Source organism: Pleurodeles waltl, chromosome 9 (genome assembly GCF_031143425.1).
Source record: "Pleurodeles waltl isolate 20211129_DDA chromosome 9, aPleWal1.hap1.20221129, whole genome shotgun sequence".
Classification (NCBI taxonomy): Eukaryota; Metazoa; Chordata; class Amphibia; order Caudata; family Salamandridae; genus Pleurodeles; species Pleurodeles waltl.
In genome coordinates this window covers 1,180,733,872-1,180,757,919 of record NC_090448.1, presented here as the reverse complement: position 1 = coordinate 1,180,757,919, position 24,048 = coordinate 1,180,733,872, and the positions used below count along the sequence as shown (strand labels likewise).

At 45.4% G+C, this 24,048-nt stretch overlaps 1 protein-coding gene across 1 annotated transcript in view; it reads right to left on the bottom strand.

Annotated features, from left to right (window-relative positions):
• The window catches only part of PRORP (protein only RNase P catalytic subunit), a 164,841-nt gene that overhangs the window by 136,005 nt on the left and 4,788 nt on the right, over positions 1-24,048 (bottom strand). The gene's annotated exons all lie outside the window — the stretch shown is intronic.

Sequence of the window (24,048 nt, the reverse complement as noted above, 5' to 3'; positions counted from 1 at the left end):
TCGCAAGTATTGGGGGGAAAAGGTGCAATAATGCAAATGCTGCTGGTAGTCGCATCACTCCCTCTGGGGGAGCATGTGTGCAATGAACTGTGCCCTGCATGCGTCAAAATGCATGCATGCCAGCAGAATGACACAGGCTCCATTTGATTTGTTTTTTTTTTAGTTCCATATTCAAGATGGATGCCAAATGAATTGGTAAATAAAAAGAATTAATAATTTGTTAGCACGAAAACAGGAAATTCATTTTAAACAATGACTGAGGGTTGGGGGGGGCAATAGAGAAGGGGGTTGGGAGAGGAAGTGAAAAGCAATGTGCAAGGAAGACAGCGGCCTGGGGCAGGGTAAAAAGCACACTAGGAAGAGAGCAACATAAGGCACGGGCTGCGGGAGTGTACAAGAAAGAGCAGCACAAGCGTGAGAGCAACACAAGCGCAGGGGCAGGCATTCTGGTGGAAACAAACAAGGGAATGAGCTGGCAACCAGATAAGAAGTCCCCTAAAAGTGAGAAGTGGAAATGTACAAATCAACCCATCAAACAATTGGTGAAGAGGCTGAGCTCCAGTGGCGGGACAAACACAAGACTCATTATCTGGAACAAGGAAAGCCATTGAGTAAGAAGCAAGTCAATGAGAGTGACAAAGCCAATCAGTGATAAGGAATGGGTGGACTGTAAGTCTCTGTAAGTGGTTGTTCAATATTGCAACGCATGCCTTTACCACGCAATACCTTTACTACACAATATGTTTACCACACATGGCTTTACAACGCAAGCTAAGTATATATATATAAGGTAAATGAAACTCCTACTTTATATATGCATGTGTTTATATAATTATATACAAGTGTGTGTGTATAATATATTTTCATTGAAAAAAACAAAGGTTACAGGAACGTTATAGTTAGGAAATAGATTTTTTTTTAAATCACTTAAAAAAACGTTATAGTTAGGCTCACATTTTTTTATATGTTACAAAAGCATAGAAATTCATTGAAAAAAAACAAAGAAAACATGGACGATATAGTGAGGCTCACATTTTAAACGTACAAAAGCATAAAAATTCACCCGTTATAATTAGAGTTACCTCAAGTAACTATAACTTGTGCCCTAAGATAATGATGTAGGAAGAATAGGAACACATCACATCCAAACAAACATAAGTTACCAAATCCCAGTCCAAGCATTTTAAGCTAGATGGTTGTAAACTAATGTAAGTAGTGAAAGGCTTAATACATGACATGCTAAAAAAAGACAGACTGTGGCTCAATAGAAAAGGCAGGTCATATTTTGGACAAACAGACACTTATTACTTAGGAAACTTACACACATGCTGCATTGTTAAGTTAGCTGTGCTGAAACACACAAGAGGCCCAAGCCACGTTAGAATGAGAGTTTTTCTTTGGAGCTGCACCAACTGTTGCTTTCAAAATGTTCACTTAGCACGAACAGGGTGGAACAAAAGGGTGTATCCTGCCTTAGCACAAGGGTCCTAAAAACAACAAGTCATTCATATCTTGGCGAGGGGAACTGTGTAAGGGTCAGATAAGGATTTGCACAAGGTAAGGCTACCGTGAGCATCATGTAAAATATAATACCTTGTTGTGCAGAAAAGATAGAGATGCAGAATGACATTAATGTTACTTACCCACCCATGAGGTGACCAGTAATCGTGCATGTGCTCTTGTCAAGAGGTCCCTCTCCCCTATTATCTTATCTGTACTGCTTGTTCTTGCTTACGTAAATGCTGAACTTGTCAGCATAGTTTTTTTGTGGTTTTTACAGTATAAATACCACTGCTTGTGAACTAGAACTTTGAACTTCAGTCATGGCCTTTATGTTAAGACTGCCTGTTGTTCCCAGCTGAAAATCGATTAAACCTAGATTATTGTGTCAAATTGATCTGTCTTATTTTATTAACAGATTTCCCTCTAACAATAACTATAAATCGCGCCCTCGCCATGCACAGTTCTTTCGTAAAAAATGTTACTGCAAATATTATATTGCTATTATCAATGAAGTTATCAAAGATGTCATGAATGCCGTAATTTGTGGGGTAATTAGCAGTGCATGGTGAGGGCACTAGTCATAGTTACCTTTGGGCACAAATTATAGTTACTTGAGGTAACTAACTATAACTGGTGAATTTCTATGGTTTTGTACGTTTAAAATGTGAGCCTCGCTATAACGTCCATGAAACCTTAGTTTTTTTTCAGTGAATTTCTATGGTTTTGTGACGTATAGTAATTTTCATTACTATACGTTAATCTAAACATCGCCAAGCACAGCCGAAGCCAACTTGTTGGACTCGAACCCTGACTGCTAAGTGTGAAGGTCTAGCGACCTTCTCACTGAGCTATTGCTTTTTATTTTCTTTACTATTTTTTTCAGCCTTTTATGGGCTGTCTGGGACTGTGAGGGAGCCCTCAAGGGCTCCCTCATGGTTACCTACTGATTTATTTATAATTTAATTATTATTATTTTTTAATAAAAAAGCCCTTTATTATCTATCTGGCACGGCGGGGGAATTCTTAATGCTTCCCTTGCAGCAGTCACGTGACCGGAACAGATGTGAATCAGCTAGTCAACACCCCCACCCACTACGCCGGACACACGCTCGACCCCATCTTCTCCTCCAGCAAACACATCACCTTCAGCCACACCACCGAACTCACCTGGTCGGACCACAGCTGCGTCCACTTCATCTTCAAGAAGACCACTGTGCACCACCACACCCAGCAACCACCAAGAAGACACTGGAATCGTATCACCACGGATCAGCTCGCATCAACCCTCTCCCAGAACCGACCCACCAGCACCACCGACCCAAACGAAGCCGCCAACAACCTCACCAACTGGATCTCCGACTGCGCCAACCTCCTGGCCCCCCTGAAAACTCAAGCCAGCACCAACAACCACAAGAAAAACTCCTGGTTCACCCCCGACCTCAAGGACTCCAAGAAAGAATGCCGCGCCTGCGAGAAGACGTGGCGCCTCAACCAGACCGAAGAGAACATGTCAGCTCTCAAGGACGCCACCCGCCAACACCACCAACACCTCCGCGCCGCACGAAAAACAGCCTACCGGAACAGACGTGACAACAACGCCCACAACAGTAAGGAACTATTTGGCATCGTCAAAGAGCTCTCCAACCCGGACGCAGAGAACAACTCCATCCCTCCATCACAGGACCTCTGCGACTCCCTCGCGACCTTCTTCCACCACAAGATCATCGACATATACAACAGCTTCCCGACCACCGACGCGAACCCCCCCCCCCCGGAACCCGCTACCGACATCACCACCATCCTCACCTGGAGCCCAACCACCACCGAGGAGACTACCCACGTCATGAACTCGATCCACTCCGGATCCCCATCGGACCCCTGCCCGCACCACATCTACAACAAAGCCGATGACATCATCGCACCGCACCTCCGAGATGTCATCAACGCCTCCCTCACCACCGCCACCTTCCCGGAGAGCTGGAAACACGCAGAGCTCAACGCCCTCTTAAAGAAACCCACAGCAGACCCCACCGAACTCAAAAACTTCCGGCCCATCTCTCTCCTGCCGTTCCCCGCCAAAGTGATTGAGAAAATTGTCAACACTCAACTCACCAACGCCCTGGAAACCAACGACTCCCTCGACCCCACACAGTTCGGTTTCAGGACCAACCACAGCACCGAAACCGCCCTCATCGCAGCCACGGACGACATCAGAGCCCTGACCGACAAGGGTGAGACCGTGGCCCTCATACTCCTGGACCTCTCCGCAGCCTTCGACACGGTCTGCCACCGCACCCTGATACGACGCCTCAGCAACGCCGGCATCAGAGGCAAGGCCCTCGAATGGATCATCTCCTTCCTCTCCGGAAGGACTCAGAGAGTCCGCCTGCCCCCCTTCAGATCCACAGCCACGGAGATCATCTGCGGCGTACCTCAAGGATCCTCCCTCAGCCCCACTCTCTTCAACATCTACATGACCCCCCTGGCGAACATCGCACGCAAACACGGACTCGACCTAATATCATACGCCGACGACACCCAGCTCATCTTATCCCTCACAAACAACCCCACCTCAGCCAGGACCAGATTACATGAAGGAATGAAGGAAGTGGCGAACTGGATGACAGACAGCCGCCTGAAACTAAACGCCGACAAGACGGAGGTCCTCATCCTCGGGCCCACTCCCACCGCATGGGACGACTCCTGGTGGCCCCCTGCCCTAGGCAGCACTCCCCAACCCACCGACCACGCGCGCAACCTCGGCTTCATCCTGGACTCATCCCTCACCATGACCAGACAGGTGAACTCGGTGACCTCGGCATGCTTCAACACCCTACGCATGCTCCGCAAGATCTTCCGCTGGATCCCCACCGACACCAGGAAGACCGTCACCCACGCCCTCGTCACCAGTCGCTTGGACTACGGGAACACCCTGTACGCGGGCATCACCACCAAGCTACTGAGGAAACTCCAACGGATCCAGAACGCTGCCGCAAGACTCATCCTGGACATCCCTCGCCACCACCACATCTCAGGACACCTGAAAAAACTCCATTGGCTCCCCGTCAACAAGAGGATCACCTTCCGACTCCTCACCCACGCACACAAAGCCCTTCACAACCTCGGACCCAAACTCATCAACAACCGTGTCTCCTTCTACACTCCTCCGCGCACTCTACGATCCGCCGGACAGGCCCTGGCAGCTGTACCCCGCATCCACAAAGCCACCGCCGGAGGAAGATCCTTCTCTTTCCTGGCAGCGAAGACCTGGAACTCTCTGCCCAGCCACCTTCGCGCCATACCTGAACACCTCTCCTTCAGAAGGCAGCTCAAGACCTGGCTCTTCGAGCACTGACCCCCTCCCCCCCCCCAGCACCTGGAGACCCTTTATGGGTGAGTAGCGCGCTTTATAAATGTGAATGATTGATTGATTGATTGCAGTGCCATTGCTTCAGCAAGCACGGAGCTGCTTCAACAGTAGCTCCCTGCTTGCTGAAGCATTTCATCTCTGTCCCCTGCACATGTGCACGGGACAGAGGTGAAAGTTTCGGATTTTGACAGTGGGACCTGCTTTACTGGTACAGGCACACGGCCTCGCAGCATATTTATCAATGCCCTGGGGCGTGGTGTTCCCCAGGGCAGCGGGAGTGCCCGCAACCCCCTGCATGTTATTACAGGAACGCCTCAGGGAGGTGGTGGTCTCTGGGGCAGCAGGAGGGGGCCAGGCACCCCCGCAAATTATAAAACAGCTCTGAGGAGGTGGTGGTCCCAAGGGTACTGGAGGGGCACGCAGCCCCCAGCATACAAATTATAAACCCTGAGAAGGTGGCAGTCCCCAGGGCAGCGGGACGGGGCCAGGAGGCCCCCTGCATTTGTAAATAAATGCCCCCAGTACTTGGCCCACCCTGGGGCTTAGTTAAAAACAAGTATGGGAGCCCGCGCTTGTTTTTTTTATTTTTACAGCAGATTCGCGACCCTGTCGTGAATTTGCTGTAATTATTATTATTTTTTTTTAATGCCTTTTAGCCCTGGGGAGTTCCTTTGGGACCCCGGAACCAGAGCTAACGGGTCAGGGTGTTTGTACCCTGGCCCCTTTTGTATTTTGTATTATTTTTTTCTGGGATTAAGCTGAAGCAGAGTCCCAGGACGGCTGACAACACTTAAACGGATTCTGTTGTTGAAGTGTTATCAGACAATTAGATCTCAGCACGAGATCGGGAGGAGTCACGCACCTTCATGTCCCTATATATATAAATTTGGATTTTCTTTAATTTCTCTAAAACGTCTTAACGGAATTACACCCAAACAAAAAAGGTCGCTTTCTGGACCAGGAACTACCATTCTGTCAAATTTGGTGTAATTCCGTGCAGTAGCTTCGGTGATATCGCTCTTCAAAATCCCTATGGAAAAATGAATGTGGAAAACGTGTTTTGGGAGCCCCCTCTTTCTCGGCCCTCCCTGGACAGATCACCCCAAAACTTTCCAGACTGCAGCTGATGTGGCTGGCAAATTTTTCGGTAAAGTTTCATGAAGATTCATCAAGCTGCGCCACAGATATAGGCAAGATAAAAATGCTTTTCACATAGAAACTAGATCCAAACTATAAATACCTAGTGGTGAATGCCACTAGGATACATATACATATAATACATATTATATATATATATATATATATATATATATATATATATATATATTATTTCTTCAACAGCTGCACCGATCCCATCACGTATCTCCCAAGTATCGAAGTCAATTGAGTCCAAAGCGCTCGTATTTAGTTAATGAATTTATTTATTTAGCTTATATAGGTAATTCAGAGTCCCGAATGAGATGTCTGTCAACGCGTTTCGGCAAAACGCCTTCTACTGGACAGTGAATATACACACACACACACACACAAATGCTTCACGGGGGCGCGAAAGGCTCGGGGATGGGAGCCACACAACCCCTACCCTTAATAGATATAGATATAGCAGGGCCCAGGGGATGGGATTCCCTGAGCCTTTAAAAGGCCCTCCCTCCCCTTTTTTTTTTTTTTTTTTTTTTTTTTTTTAAAGTTGACCTCCGGGGATGTGTTCCCTGGGCCCAAAATGGTCTTTAAGAGGGGGATACCACTTACACCCCCTCCCTGCATATTAACTCATAAAATGGCAGGCCATCATTTACTTTTTTTGTGCTGGGAATCACAAAAATAAAACCTGAGTGTTTTAATTTTTGGAGTATGCCCACCCTGCCTGCTTATATGTTTTTTTTAAATAAACTGCAGGACTGACGACTATTTGTCAGAACCCTGTAATGGGTACCAGCATGTTACTGGCAGCTAATCGGAGCTTTGCTACTACGGGAGCAAGTTGTCGCAAGTGTATAAAAGCCCCTTAGGCCAATCAGAATTCTCTATTTTTTAATTAAAATTAGGGTTGAAGGAGTCTCGCAAGTCCCTTAAATCCAACCGTCCAGAAATACAAATATTTTTGTGCCTTAATTTCACAAAAACTGCTCAATGGTTTTACACCAAATCACAAAAAGCATTTTGCCCTGACTGTGACAGAAGGAAGAGAGTTAGTTTTGACTGATTATGAATTTATGCTATCATGCCCATACGGTGGGGGAGTATGTCTCCCTCTCGTAATACACAGAACTTTTCATTTTTTCCTAGGGAACCCCTGCAGTATAGGTTCACTTCGCCTCTTCAACACAAGTTCAAGTGACCATTTTCAATGTAAAAAACATACCAAAACCACATTTATTAATCACTGACAATCCATCTCTCAGAAAGAAAATATTATTTTAACCACACTATAATTGTTTTTAATAATCATATGAAATACACTTGTTTTCCCTGTCCTGTTGCCAACACAAAGTATGATATAAAAGGTAAAGTGGGAGTGACTCGATATTTGGTCGAATCCATAGTATGGAGTTTGGTTCGGCATATGTCGAACAGTTCATGGTACACAAGTGTGGTAGTGGCTCTGTTTTAATGTTTAGCGAAACGTGTGCCACAGTGCTTGGCGCAGTGAGTGGGACAGTAATTAGTACATGTATGTGGTACATGTGGTACAGTGCACAGTTTAACAGTGTGGCACCAGGTGTGTTTTAATGTTTAATAAGCACATATGAACAAAGACAGCTTTAACATATAAGAACTTGGGATATACACTATACCAGGGGTGTGGAATTTATTAAAATATCTACTTGTCCAGGGGACAGGTTGCTTCTCAAATCTACTTGTCCTGTAAAAAGATCTACTTGTCCCTTTGGTGCCATGTAGCGTGGCGACAAATATGGCAGCAATCTCATTATGTAAGAGCTCTGATAATAGCCTCTCTGATTATGCCAGGGCTACTACCTTAGTAGGGCTTGAATACTTGCAGTTTCAATCCCTACTGTAGCAATTTCCTTATTTTTCCACCTTTCTGCAGATCTGCATACTGGGGCTGGAGGAAGCAGTAAGCAATAGTTCCAGGGCTGAAATGCCTTGGAGTCTGCAAACCTACTAACCTGCATGTTTTAAAGATTTTCACCAGCTTCTCTCTAATATTTTCCCATAATAAGAAAGGTTGGACATTTACTCCTGACAATGGCAGAATCAGAACTTCTTCCAGGGTTGGGAAGAAAGTGGCTGGAGGGAAAATGAACTTGCAAATGCTCAATAGATTTTCACATGAGCAAATCTACACATCGTATTTACCCATGCTAAAATACAGTTCACAAATATTTTATAGGGGTACGACATATACCATGGGTGCACTTTTGTGACTTTCTTTAAGAATTTGGGGCCACATGTCAGTAGGTTCAGATTTGCGACCCGCAAATTACGAGTCAGAGAGACTCGCAATTTACGAGTCGCAAATCCGAATGTAGGATGGCACCATCTGTGATTCGCAAGGGCTTCGCAAATGCCCACCTCATGAATAATCATGAGGTGGGTCGCAATTTGCGACCCCCTTGCGAATGGCGGCCCTCACAGGGATGGTGGCCTGCTGGAGACAGCAGACCACCATGTCTGTGACTGCTTTTTAATAAAGCTGTTTTTTTTTTTTTTTTGTAATGCAGTCCGTTTTCCTTAAAGGAAAATGAGATGCATTACAAAAACGAAAAATGAAACGCTTTCGTTTCATTTTTTCAGAGCAGGCAGTGTTCCGCAGGACCACTGACTGCTCTGAAAAAATGTTTACAGTGACATTCACAATGGGTGAAAACTGCGACTGGTTTGCGCCCGCGTTCGCGGTCACAAAACAATCCTACATTGCACTGCGAGTCGCAATTAGGAAGGGAACACCCCTTCCTAATTGCGAGTTGCAAACCCGTTTTGCGATTCGGTAACCAGGTTACTGAATGGCAAAACTGGGTTTGTGCATCGCAATGTGCAAAAAGCTACCTACATGTGGGTCTTGGTTCCTAATTAGGTCTGGTGTTAACAAAACATTTTGTTTTTATTAAACTTCTATTTCTCTCTCTTTCGGCTGGCTTTACTGTGAGCGATCGCATTCTGCTCTTCCACAAGGAGCATATTGGCACATAAAGTAGTTTTGTTCAGTGTCAGGAACTACAGTGGCAATCATTGACGTAACGAAACTGGAGGGTGCCCCTTTGCAAAGAACATGGAGGAGCCCCCTCTCCAGACTCACTCAGGCCAGGTGCTGTGCTGAAGGGGCCCCCAGGAGGGTGGCTGCGGCCCTTTGTTATGCCACTGGTGGCAACGTGTGCTTTTAGAGTTCAAAAACGTTTTTTTTTTGCCAGTGTTTGTTACAGTGTTGAGGGCCTGATAGCTCCCACAACAATAAAGTGTTACAAAAGCCATGTCAAAACAAGACATGCATTGATGAAACTAAAAGACTTATAAAAATATGTCAGATCAGTTGGCTTTGTCAGTGTTTGTTTATTTTCATGCTTGCCATAATCGTGTTGAAAATGGTTACACTGATTTTCCATTAGAAATATTTTTGGGAAATACTAGCATGCACCAACACATTTTACTAAATGACACTTCATTTGCATCTAATCAGAGAGCATTCTGGGAGCATTATACTTAGCCTCATAGCCTAAACTTTTCAAACCTGTATACACGTTTTTTTTTTTGTACTGGAACCAACATCAGTAGTGAAGTGTGACCTTAAAACATTTATTTACAGCACTCACCCTAATAATGAAGGATTTCAAATAATGAACCATAAATACAAGTTCGAACAGCATTATCTTTTGGAAACACATTACCTCAACTGCAGAGAGTTCCACTCTCTGTAAACAGGCAGCCAAAGGGATTGTGCTGCAGAGGGTTGGGCCTACTTGTCCCAAGGACAAAGTAAACATAAAAACTTGTTGCCCTTGACCCCAAACAGGCGATAGGAATTCCACATCCCTGCTATACTTAAACCAACAGTGGTTCTCATTCTTAAATACCCATTAATTTTCAATGAAACCAGCACAACAGCATTAGTTGGCACAGCAGGGCGTATGGACGAAAAGGTAACACTCAAACGTACTGTTAGGATCTTAAATATATCTATTTGTGCAAGGCACATACAAAAATTATTTACCCATCATCCCAAAAACACATCTATTTGTGCAAAAAATAAATTATAAAATATACACAGTGTAGGAAAGTACCATCTTGCCTGGCATGTTACTCCCATTTTCACTGTATGTATGTTTGTTTTGCCCATGTATCACTGGGATCCTGCTAGGCAGGACCCCAGTGTTCATAGGTTGTGCCCTGTATGTGTTCCCTGTGTGGTGCCTAACTATATCACTGAGGCTCTGCTAACCAGAACCTCAGTGTTTATGCTCTCTCTGCTTTCACAACTGCCACTGCAGGCTAGTGACCATCTTCACCAATTCTCACTGGACCACCCTTATAATTCCCTTGTATATGGTACCTAGGTACCCAGGGTATTGGGGTTCCAGGAGATCCCTATGGGCTGCAGCAATTCTTTTGCCACCCATAGGGAGCTCAGACAATTCTTACAGAGGACTGCCACTGCAGCCTGAGTGAAATAACGTCCACGTTATTTCACAGCCATTTTCACTGGACATAAGTAACTTATAAATCACCTATATATCTAACCCTCACTTGGTGAAGGTTAGGTGCCAAGTTACTTAGTGTGTGGGCACCCTGGCACTAGCCAAGGTGCCCCCACATTGTTCAGGGCAAATTCCCCGGACTTTGTGAGTGCGGGGACACCATTACACGCGTGCACTACATATAGGTCACTACCTATATGTAGTGTCACAATGGTAACTCCGAACATGGCCATGTAACATGTCTAGGTTCATGGAATTGTCACCCCAATACCAATTCCATGCATCCCCGGGTCTCTAGCACGGAACCCAGGTACTGCCAAACTGTCTTTCCGGGGTCTTCACTGCAACTGCTGCCAAACCCTCAGACAGGTTTCTGACCCCCCCCCCGGGTCTGGGCAGCCGAGTCCCAGGAAGGCAGAACAAAGGATTTCCTCTGAGAAAGGGTTTTATACCCTCTCCCTTTGGAAATAAGTGTGAAGGGCTGGGGAGGAGTAGCCTCCCCCAGCCTCTGGAAATGCTTTCATGGGCACAGATGGTGCCCATCTCTGCATAAGCCAGTCTACACCGGTTCAGGGATCCCCCAGCCCTGCTCTGGCGTGAAACTGGACAAAGGAAAGGGGAGTGACCACTCCCCTGACCAGTACCTCCCAGGGGAGGTGCCCAGAGCTCCTCCAGTGTGTCCCAGACCTCTGCCATCTTGGATTCAGAGTTGTTGGGGCACAATGGACTGCTTTGAGTGGCCAGTGCCAGCAGGTGACGTCAGAGACCCCTCCTGATAGGTGCTTACCTCCTTCTGTAGCCAAGCCTCCTTTCTTAGTAGCCAAACCTCCTTTTCTGGCTATTTAGGGTCTCTCCTCTGGGCTGTTCCTCCGATAACGAATGCAAAAGCTCACCAGAGTTCCTCTGCACTTCCCTCTTCGACTTCTGCCAAGGATCGACCGCTGACTGCTCCAGGATGCCTGCAAAACTGCAACAAAGTAGCAAGAAGACTACCAGCAACATTGTAGCGCCTCATCCTTCTGGCTTTCTCAACTGTTTCCTGGTGGTGCATGCTCTGAGGGCTGTCTGCCTTCACCCTGCACTGGAAGCCAAGAAGAAATCTCCCATGGGTCGACGGAATCTTACTCCTGCCAACGCAGGCAACAAAAGACTGCATCACCGGTCCTATGGGTCCCCTCTCATCCTGACGAGCTTGGTCCCTGGAACACTGGAGCTGGATCAAAGAGTCTCCCGCAGTCCAGTGGCTCTTCTGTCCAAATTTGGTGGAGGTAAGTCCTTGCCTCCCCACTCCAGACAGTAATCCTGTGTACTGCGTGATCTGCAGCTGCTCTGGCTTCTGTGCTTTTTTCCAAGGATTCCTTTGTGCACAGCCTAGCCTGGGTCCCCAGCACTCCGCCCTGCATTGCCCAACTCGCTGAGTTGAAATCCGACGTTGTGGGACCCTCCTTTGTGACTCTAAGTCCTCAGATCTTCTAAGTGCCTGTTCCGGTACTTCTGCGGGTGCTGCCTGCTTCTGCTGGGGTTCTCTGAGTTGCTGAGCATCCCCACTGTCTCCTCCTCCAAGGGGCGACATCCTGGTCCTTCCTGGTCCTTCCTGGTCCCCAGCAGCACCCAAAATCCTCAACCGCGACTCTTGCAGCTAGCAAGGCTTGTCTGCAGTATTTCTGCGTGGAAACACTTCTGCAACATCCAGCACGTCGTGGGACATCTTCCATCCAAAGGAGAAGTTCCTAGCTCTTTTCGGTGTTGCAGGGTCTTCGGCTTCTTCCACCCGGAGGCAGCCCTTTTGAACCTTCATCTGGGGTTTAGTGGGCTTCTGCCCACCCTGGACACTATCGCGACTCTTGGACTCTGTCCCCTTCCTTTACAGGTCCTCAGGTCCAGGAATCCGTCTTCAGTGTTTTGCTGGTGCTTGTGGTTCTTGCAGAATCCCCTATCACGACCATTCTGTCTTTCTGGGGTAGTAGGATAACTTTACTCCTACTTTTCAGGGTCTTGGGGTGGGATATCTTGGACAACCTTAGTGTTTTCAAACAGTCCCAGCGACCCTCTACAATCTCCCATAGGTCTGGGGTCCATTCGTTATTCGCATTCCACTTTTGGAGTATATGGCTTGTGTTGCTCCTAGACCTATTGCATCCTATTGTGATTCTACATTGTTTGCACTACTTTTCTTACTGTTACTTACCTGTTTTGGGTTTGTGTACATATAATTTGTGTATATTACTTACCTCCTAAGTGAGGGTATCCTCTGAGATACTTTTGACATATTGACACTAAAATAAAGTACCTTTATTTTTAGTAACAGAGTATTGTGTTTTCTTATGATATTGTGCTATATGATATAAGTGGTATAGTAGGAGCTTTGCGTGTCTCTTAGTTCAGCCTAAGCTGCTTTGCCATAGCTACCTCTATGAGCCTGAGCTGCTAGAAACACCTCTATTCTACCAATAAGGGATAACTGGACCTGGCACAAGGTGTAAGTACCACAAGGTACCCACTATATGCCAGGCCACCCTCCTAAACATGGCCCCACTGAAAAGAAACCTAAAGCATGTATTAAAACATATATATCTAATTAAGGTACAAATCAAACAAGGTTTCCAACAGAACACCAAACAATACTCAAGTAAAGTCCTTTCATATGCTGTGATCAATAAAGGCAACTTTGTTCGGTTCATGGAGGCCTAGTCGATGACCTTTCGACCCTCTAACCAATATGGGGTCTCATCAGGACAAAACTACTGAGGGGACACCTAGAAGAAAAAATATATTTTACAACCCTTTAAAAATCAGACAAACATAAGAGAAGATAATTGGTAAAGGCAAAAAAGAGTGCACTGACCTACTTAATGAAAAGCTGAACACCAACATCAAGTGCACGAACCAGGGTGCCAAAAAGATAACATTTTAGTTACAAGGGGACCTTGTACTGTACCTGGCCAAAAACAAACAAAATATATAAAGAACAACCAACAGTGAAACAATTGCTAGTCCATGTCAAAGAGATCAATTTGCCACAAATGAAAAACAAGGAAAGCAGCTTACCCCCTTTATAAGATGAACCAGACAGGACAATCAGTTCTAAAATATGGAAAACAAATGATGTTCTTCTATACAAGCTTTACCTAAATAGCAAGACGAAAGTGTTAACTAATGAAACCCAGCTGTTTGAAACAGAAAAACCATAAACCAAAACCATAACTAACCTGTATGACACTTGTCAGAAAATCCATAATTTGTGCATTTCGCACTAGACGTTGTCCACTCACAGGATAGAGTGAGTGTCGCCAGGAGCCATATAGTAGGACGCACTAGGGCAGGGTAAATACAATAAAGCTGTTCTCCGCTACGAATATGGATACCAGACGGGGAAACTTAATAGCGATAGTACCTCCAACGCACTTCCATATAAACTTACCGAGTCGGGCAAGAAATAACACTCCGGACCTAGTGGTCTAAAGCAGTGGTTCCCAACTTGTGGGTCGGGGACACCTGGTGGTCCACAAAGCCTCATCAGGGGGTCCGCGACTGCTTAGGAAATTAAATAATAATAAAAGATTAGGTCGCCAGCTTTCAGTAATCACTCAGTGGAGGGGTCCCCAGAATCCAATAATGATTCAGCAGGGGTCCCTGGGTTCCAGTAAGGATAAAGTGGGGGTCCACAGAAGTCAAAAGGTTGGGAACCATTATCCTAAAGTACCCAGTGAGGATGAGGTGTCGCAAGCGAGGATTAGACCGCTATTGTCAGATCCGGCACAATCATGGGGCAGAAAGAACATCTACAGCGCGTGCTAAGGGAGATGAAATACAGACTACTGGCGGACATATCTAATATATCCCTATTTACATAGAGCAATAAAGTACTTCAATTACCGGCCCCTGCCTTAAATCTAAATCCAGAAAACACCCACCTATTGTTCACATAAAAAGATAAAGAACTTCAATTATCGATGACACCAGAGCACCAATGGCCCGTAAAGAAAAACCGCTATGGGATGTGAAGGTATATACTCAAAAGATGTGAAAAGGTAATCAATATCCACATTTCCAACAAATATATATAGTTCAATGAAAATATCTAAATTACTACAACATTTATAGAAAGTTAATAAGGGATCTCGCCCACGTATTACAAAAAAGTATCTTATCATCTCAGGATGAAAGGGGGCAAAATCAAAAACAACCATATACCCATAGATTTAATCACACCATACTTCAATGTTCTCATCCATAATGATCATGTCTTAAGAAAATCCTGGTGACAGAAACAACATAAAGGTCACTGGCTCACTGAGTTCCCAAGCTCCGCTATATAGCTATGCAACTCTTCTGTTGTACTGAGTCCATGGTTAATGGCATTGCAGCGTTCCGTCCTCTTTACTTCACTTTTCTTAAGGATGGCAATAAGATCTCCACCTCCCACTGGAATTGTCACACTGCTGATTACTTGCCACTTCAATTCTTCTGCTGAATGATTCTTTTCCTGGAATTGTGGTACCAAAGGTGCGGTGCGCACAGAACATTTAATTCGGCTTCGATGTTGGCAAATCCATGTGTGGCTGGTTGGCCCTATATAAACTAATGAACAAGGACACCATATACCATATACCACGTTTCTTGGATTATAATAAAAATAAAAAAAAATAAACTTTCAGTGAAGCATGTTTGAATGTCTTTGTGTTAAAAGTAAAGGAACAGACGGCACATTTCCCACACCGATAGTGACCTACAAGTGGTGCAACATCACAAGTTGTATCTAAAGTAGCAACTAATTTCCTGAGGGGCATACTTATATTTGTAGAATGGACAAGACTGTCCCCAATACGTTTGCCTTTTTTAAAAGCAAACATAGGGGGTACCCCTGAATCACCAACACTCTGCATAATGTGCCAGTTTCTATGAACTCATTTCCGAATATTCTTTTTAGGACAGAATATAGTCACGCATATCAGCCTCACCAATGTTTTTTTCATTTCTGTTTGTAGCAATTCATCTATAGGGCAATACCATGCCCAGTTCATTGCAGTTTTTCTATTTTTTTAGGATAACCCTGGGAGAGAAGCCTGTCCTGCAAAATGGATGCCTCTTCAAAATAGTCTTCTATCAGCAAGCAATTCCTGAGTAAACATAGAAATTGACCAAATGGTAAACTATCCCTAAGAACCCTTGGGTGATAGCTTTTATATTAAAGTAAAGTGTTTCTATCTGTAGGTTTTCAATACAAAGTTGTATATAATCTACCTTTCCTATATACAATCATAAGGTCTAAAAAAAGCAATTCTGGAATGACTGATGGAAAAAGAAAACCGAAGATGATCTTGAGCCTGATGTAAATAATCAACAAAGTCCTGTAATTCTTGCCTAACCAAATTAAGAAAATATCATCAATGTACTGTTTCCAACATTTGATGTTTTCCCAATACCTACTGGTAGGGGACAAAACGTGTCAGTGTTCAAAGTCGTCAACATAGATATTTGCTAGATTTGGGGCAAAAATAGCTCCCATTGATGTGCCAGAACACTCCTGGAAATATGACTGTTGTACTTGAGACAGGTCCTCTGCAACGCAATGCGTAGTGAGGAAACGATGAGGACTGTAGGCACGTGTCCTGGTTGTGGGCGATAATTCTGAAGATTTTTAATGATAATAATGTTGTCCTCCTACGTGATGTTAATATACAAGGAAGCGATGTCTAAAGTAACTAACCAGTCAGTCTTATCATCAAAGGGAATCCCTTCAATCAACTTCACCATATATGTCTCTCGCATAGGTCTCCTGTTGCGGAACATACCCTTCAATGAAACAATTTATGTATTCACCTAGAGGTTCAAGGATAGACCAACATCCTGATAACATTGGCCTACCGGGAGGCAACTGATTGTCCTTGTTAATCTTTGGAAGGGTATAAAGAGCTGGAGTTCTGGGGTTATCCTTATTAAGATTCAGTGAGTGGTACAGTGTGTGCTGTACAGTATTTAGTAGAATGAGTGATACAGCATGTGTGGTACAGAGTGGTGAAGCATGTGGCACAGTGTTGTACAGAGTGTGGTACAGTGTTTGAGCCGTGTTTGGTGCTCTATGTGTGGTGGAATGTTTAGTTTTGTTTGTGAGAAAGTATATGATAATGTGTTTGTTATGGCACATGTGGTACAGTGCTTGATAGAGTGTGTGAACCACTGTGTAGTACTGTGCTCGGTAGAATAGGCAGCACAGTGTGTGTGGTACAGAGTGGTGTAGTGCGTAGCAAGCACAGTGTGTGTTGTATAAAGAAAGGTACAGCATGCGTGGTACAGAGTGGTGAAGCATGTGGCACAGTGTGTTGTACAGAGTGTGGTACAGTGTTTGAGCCGTGTTTGGTGCTGTATGTGTGGTGGAATGTTTAGTTTTGTTTGTGAGAAAGTGTATGATACTGTGTGTGTTATGGCACATGTGGTACAGTGCTTGATAGAGTGCGTGAGCCAGTGTGTAGTACTGTGCTCGGTAGAATAGGCAGCACAGCGTGTGTGGTACAGAGTGGTGTAGTGCGTAGCAAGCAGTGTGTGTTGTATAAAGAAAGGTACAGCAAGCGTGGTACAGAGTGAAGCGCGTAGCACTGTGTATTCTACATTGAAAGGCAGAGCATGTGTGGTACAGTATTCGGCACAGTGCTTGGTGCAGTATGTGTGGAAGAATGTTTAGTTTTCTGTGTGTGACACAGTGTGTGATAGATACAGTGTTTGTTACAGCGCATGTGGTATACTGCTTGATGAGCGAGTGGTACACATGTGTACTGCAGGGTTCTGTAGAATAGGCAGTACAGCGTGTGTAGTACAGTGCTTAGTACACTGCTTCATTCAGTAAGTGGTACAGTGTGGGTAGTACTGTCTTTGGAACAGTGCTGGACACAGTCAATGGCACAGTGTTGGGTACAGACTTGTGCACAGTTGTTTCAATCGATTTCCAGAACTATATATTTGTCACAATCTGAATGCTTCTTACCACGGTTATCTGTCAATCTCGAGGCACCACCTGGTCTCTTGCTGGTTTTGGACTGACCAAGGTAAGGGCGACCCTTTCCAGTAGCCACGGTGCTGCTGATAGAGTAAAACCAGGCAGACCGTAACCTCCAGAAGGAGTCCCAGAGGAAAAAACCCAATCCTGGGAAAAAGCTCAGAAGCAAGGAACTCCTAAAAAAAAAAAGAGGTAAGTGTAATAATAACTGGAAACAGCAAAAACTGCAGACAAGAAAAACAGGAGAAGTCCAAAAAAATCACTGGATACAGGAGCGAGCAGCACCACCAGAACGGAAGTGTTTGCAACAAAGGAACAGAACAGAAGACCAACTGAGCTTATATATTGTACGTTCCAAAGACATCATCTTGAATTGGGAAAAGCCACATTTAGAGTGAATGGAAAAATAGCCATGGTGTAAAAGAGGAAGAAAAGCATGCAGGGAAGGAAACACTGACTCCTGCGAAAAAGAAAAGGTCGCTAAGAGGGAAACCACAAAGAAAGAGAAAACAAGAAAAAAAGACAGAAAAAATAGGTAAGAGAGATTATTAGGGCAAAAGGCCGCCGCAGCGCAAAGCAGCACCCAAAGAAAGATATACCGTTCGCGCTGTGGACTGAAAAATAGGCAGCGGCCCGAAATGCGGCTCAAAACGTGACCCACTGTCCAGGACACGGACGCCGATCTGACCGCGGTCCGCACGTGGGGCACCACAGGTCCTCGCGTGTCACAATATTAGCTGTTGAATTTCTAACAAAGAAGCAGATGACTTGAGAATAACTTCCAGTGAAATCGTTAATTCAAATGTTTCACTCCCCCGCGATTCCCTCCCTGACACTGCTGCCCCCGCACCCCACTTCCTGCCCTCGTAGCACTTCCCGCCTCCGCCTCCTAGCTGACCAATTCCCTCTCTTCTGAACAGTGGCCGATGTGCAGCTGCACTGCGCGCCTAAGGCAAGCCAGTCTGTGCCTGGCCCGCACCCAGCGCCACAGACACTGGATCTCGCACCACCCACCAGTACCATGCCCGGAACCCTCCACGCACTGAACCCTGGACGCCTGAGAACCTGCCACCCTGCTTCCCCCAAGGACACTTACGGACCTTTCTCCTACCGCCACTACCACCTCACTCTCTCCACACGCCAAACGCCAGACCTCACAGCGCCAAAATCGCCTCCAGACCACCTCAAGTGCATCCTCCTCAACGTCTGCTCCCTGCACAAACACGCCGTGGAGATTTGGGACCTGATAGACACCACCCACCGGGACATCGCTTTCCTCACCGAGACATGGATTAACAAGTCATCCGGCCCAGACATCGCAATCCCCAGAGACTACAAGCTGCTGCGCAAAGAGCGACCATCCAGACTAGGAGGCAGCATAGCCTTTGCCCACAAGACCACCATCTGGCTGACAATCAAAACACAGGAATTCACCCCCTCATGGAGCACCTTCACTTCCAAGTGCACACCACCCACGAAGACCACCACCTGCGGCACCCTCATCTATAGACCACCAGGACCATGCCCAGCGTTCAGTGACGCCATCATCGACATCACTGACCCCCACGCACTCACCTCCAGCAACTACATTCTCCTCTGTAACCTCACCATCCATTTAATCGACATCAGCAACCACAACACCTCATCACCACTCGAGAACTTGGACACAATCAGGCTCAATCAACTGGTCACCTCACCAAGGCACACCGCTGGACACACCCTCTACCCCAGTTTTTCCGCCAGCAGTAACGTCATCATAGCAGACTGACCCCGCTACACTGGATCGACTGCCACTGCATCCACTTCTCAATCTCCACACCCACAGTGCACACTCACACAATGTGCCTCTCCTACAGAAAATGGAACCAGACCTCAGAGGAGCAAAACATCAACACCCTCAGCAACTCACCACCCCTGACACGACAGATGCCAACAACTCAGCATGCAACCTCCACAAATGGATTACCAACTGCGTCAACACCCTACCTCCAGATGACCACAGGGAAACATTCCTTCAAGAAAGCCAGCTGGTTCACCCCCGCACTCCAGGAATCAAAGGGCTCATGTAGGTGGTTGGAGAAGAAGTGTAGGAGCAGCAAATCCCTGGAAGACCTTGCAATGTTCAAATCCGCCACTAGATCACACCATGACCTCAAAAGGTCCACAAGGAAAACTGCCCTGCAGGACTGCATCAACACCACCACCCACAACACTAAAGAACTCTTTACATCATCAAAGAATTTGCCAAACCACAAGCTGAGACCACCAACATCCCGCCCATCTCAGGATCTCTGTGACAGACTTACCACCTTCTTTCATCAGAAGATCAAAGACATCTACGACAGCTTCAAACCCCAAGATGCGCTGAACTCACCAAAGACAAATCTGCCTGGACCCTCCGAGTCCCCAAGACTCCTGCACTCCTGGACCCCTCTCCCCCTGGACGAGACTCTCTCAGTCATGAGCAGCATCCACTCCAGAGCCCCTACCGATCCCTGCCCCCATTACATCTTCAACAAGACCAGGGCCTCAATCGCTCCAGAACTCTGCCAGACCAGCAACTGCTGCCTAGAGTCAGCAACTCTACCCAGAAGACTGGAAGCGAACCGAGATCCGACCACTCCTGAAGAAACCCACAGCCGACCCAACGGATCTAAAGAACTACCGCCCCATCTCGCTGCTGCCCTTCCCAGCTAAGGATGCAGAGAAAGCAATCAACACTCGGCTCTGCCAACACATCGAGGACAACATCCTGGATGTCTCCCAATCAGGATTCAGAGCTAACCATAGCACCGAAACCGCCCTGCTCGCCGCCACAGACAACATCCACTCCCTCCTTGACCATGAACATACAGCAGCCCTCATCCTACTTGATCTATCAGCCGCATTCGATACAGTATCCCACTGCACCCTATGCGCTAGACTTCACGCAGCAGGCATATGCAGCAAGGCCTTTCGATGGATACACTCCTCCTGACAGGCAGAACACAAAGTCAGACTCCCGCCACACCTGTCAGAACCTACAGACATCAGCTGTGGAGTACCCCAAGGATCATCGCTGAGCCCCACGCTGTATGACATCTACATGACCCTGCTCGCTCTATCGTCAGGAACTACAGCATGAACATTGTCTCCTAGGCAGATGACACCCAACTGATCATCTCCCTGACCGAGAGTTCCTCAATAGCTAAGAAGAATTTCAGGGACGGGATGGAAGCAGTCGCCATCTGGATGAGGGAGAGCTGCCTTGAGCTGAACTCCGACAAAAACGAGATCCTCATCATGGCACCTTCCTCCTCAGCCTGTGTCCACTCCTGGTGGCCCTCAACACTTGGCAGGCCCTTCACAGACCACGCATGTAACCTGGGCGTCATCCTTGACTCAACACTCACCATGAGCATACAGGTCGATTCCGTCGCCGCCACCTGCTTCCACACCCTCCGAATCCTATGAAAGAACTTCGGATGGATACCAACAGACTGCCAAAAAACCGTGACACACTCACTAATCACGAGCAGACTTGACTACGGCAATGCCCTCTATGCCGGAACCGCCAAGAAAAACATGAGCAAGCTGCAACAAATTCAGAACACCACCACCAAACTTGTTCTAAACATTCCCCGTCGAGAGCACATCACAGGACACGTGAAAAACCTCCACTGGCTCACCGATGAGAAGAGGATCAATTTCAAACTCCTCATGTACACCTACAGAGCCCTCCACAAAAGCGGACCCAGCTACCTCAATCACTGCGTCACCTGGTACTCCCCTTCCAGACCTCTTTGTTCTTTCTCAGCTGTCACTCGCCAACGTACCCCGCATGAAGAAGTCCTCGGCTGGAGGAAGATCTTTCACATACCTGGCAGCCAAAGGTTGTAACACCTTACCCCTTCTTCTCAGATTGTCGCCATCACTGCCTCGGTTCAGGAAGAACCTCAAAACCTGGCTCTTCAACTGATCTCCGAGGACACAATCCTCAGCGCCTTGAGACCCTATGGGTGAGCATTGTGCTTCAAAACTTTTCATTGATTGATAATTATAGACTTCAACACTTCAGCAGTGATACTTCTAAAACAAAAAAATGTAAAAACTAGACAAGTAGGGAAGTAAAGCCATAAGGAAAATACCTTTATAGGAAAAAGAAGCATTGAGGGTGGAGGTACAAAATGGCACACAAGTGTCAACCATGTAACAAAAGAATAAACAGAATAGAGAAATTAAACAAACATTTGCAATGCAATAGGTCTCGCATTTGCTGGAGTTAGAACTATCGGCATTGTAAATTCATAACTGGACTTTTCTTGCCACGTACGTTGGTCACCCTGCCTCATAATTTTGACTTTTCCTGCCATATAATTACAGTGGGCCTTCATATAACTAAAGCACTTCCATTTACCTTTTTCCTAGATCATCAACAAAACATGAAAACGTTGCCATTTAGCATTCTAATTTAAATCTGCCATGCTAATTCCAATAGAATACCACTTTCAGCACCTCACCATCAGAGCTTCTGGCTAACACAATTCCCTAAAAAAGACACAGAAGGCAGCCATGGAGGAGAAACAAGAGAAATAAACTAGAAAGGTCTTATATCTCGAGTGTTCAACCAGTCATAGAGTAATAAGGATGTTAAGTTGTCCTGAATCATGGTCATAATTGCAAAAAGGAGAGATTAATAAAACATATACAATTATCATGTAAACGCAATAAAAACCTTTATCAGAAATCAACTTTTGGCATTAGACTGTAATGCTCAGAACAGCCCCTAGAGGACACCACAATGAAAATCAATGGATGTATGGAAAGGTGAAAAAACGGGTGAATTAATGAAATTATAGAATGTTAAAAGTCCAGAAAGAAACAGGAAAGAAAAGACAGGGAGACAGTCGGGATACTCGATGGGTCAACAGATAGATAAATGGGTAAAAAGATGGATGAATGGTCTAAAGAGCGTATAGATGGATATTTGTAGGAATCAGTTAAAGGGCAGATGCAGGGAAGGGTGTGTGGGTTGAAAGGATCAATGAAAGAAAGGATAACAGAATTAAACGATGAGTCGTTCAACAGATCAATAAGTGAAAGGATGAATAAATTGGCGATGAGTGATAAGATGGATGGCTAGATAGAATGGTAAAATTATAGTTGCATGGAATGGTGAAAGGATGAATAGGTTGATGAAAGACTAAAAGAATGGATGGGTAGATAAAAGGAGGATAGCATGGTAAATGGAATTTTTCTGATAGAGGCTGCACAATAGGAAAAGACCTAAGTGGGATGTAATTTAGTTCTGTCTACTTCTTTGGTTGATGCCCTTGTCTGGGACAAAAAGCTGACAATGATGAGGAACAGGGTGGGAAGGAAAACAAGCACTGGCCAAGCCAATAGGTTTCACCCATGTAAAATATATTGGCTTTGTCAAAGTTTTTGGGGACATTTTGCAAATCAGGGCAGGTTATTGTGCAACATGGCTTAAAGTAAAGGAAAAAACTGCTATGACACAGCCCGCGCTGCGGTGTAACATGTCTAAACAAGCATTTGCAAAGCAATGGGTCTCGCATTTGCTTGAGTTAGAGCTATTGATGTTGCTAATTCAAAACTGGACTTTCCTTGCCACATAAATTGGTCAACCCCACCTCATAATTTGGTCTTTTCTACCACATAATTCCAGTGGCTGTGCATATAACTAAAGCACTTCCATTTACCTTCTTCCTCTATCTGCAGCCAAAAATTAAAATGTTGCCATTTAGCCTCCAAATTTAAATCTGCCATGCCAATTTCAATAGAATACCACTTTCATCACCCCATCATCAGATTAGCTGGCTGGCTAAAACAATTCCCCCAAAAAGTCACAAGACAGCCACAGAGGAGAAATAAACTGGAAGGGCCACCCAGACATATCAAGAGTGTTCAAACAATCATAGTGTAATAAGGATGTTAAATTGGCCTGAATCACGTTGATAATTGCAATCAGTAGAGTTTAATAAAACCTATACAATTATCATATAAACCCAATAAAAACCTTTATCAGAAATAAACGTTTGGCATTAGACTGCAATGCTCGGAACAGCCCCTAGAGGACACCATAATGAAAATAGCATTTGTAAGAAACACAGTCATGTTACTATATAGTAGGGAAACAAAATGAGAAAGTATTGCAGCGTAACCATACATTTAGCCTCTAGAGGGCACAGTGCATTACACATTTTCAGGGCTAGCAGGCCTACTGCAATGATATTACAAACAAAATCCTTAAAACACAAACTAGTCTCAACTGTAAAACAAAAGTTCCAGCCTTGAGAGAGGTTAAGAATACACTGAATGGGGAGAGGGGCTACTATTATGGGATCCCCACTAACCTAGTGTGGGGACCAAGAAATGATCTAGACAGAAAGAGCAGGCTGTGGTGAACATTTTGAAGGTGGTCCCATTGTCCTAGGACCACCACAGTTCTGAGCAAAATGTTTTGTAAAAGAATGCCCTGCAAAGCATTATGGCAGGGCTCGAAAAATCATAAAAATGTTAATAAC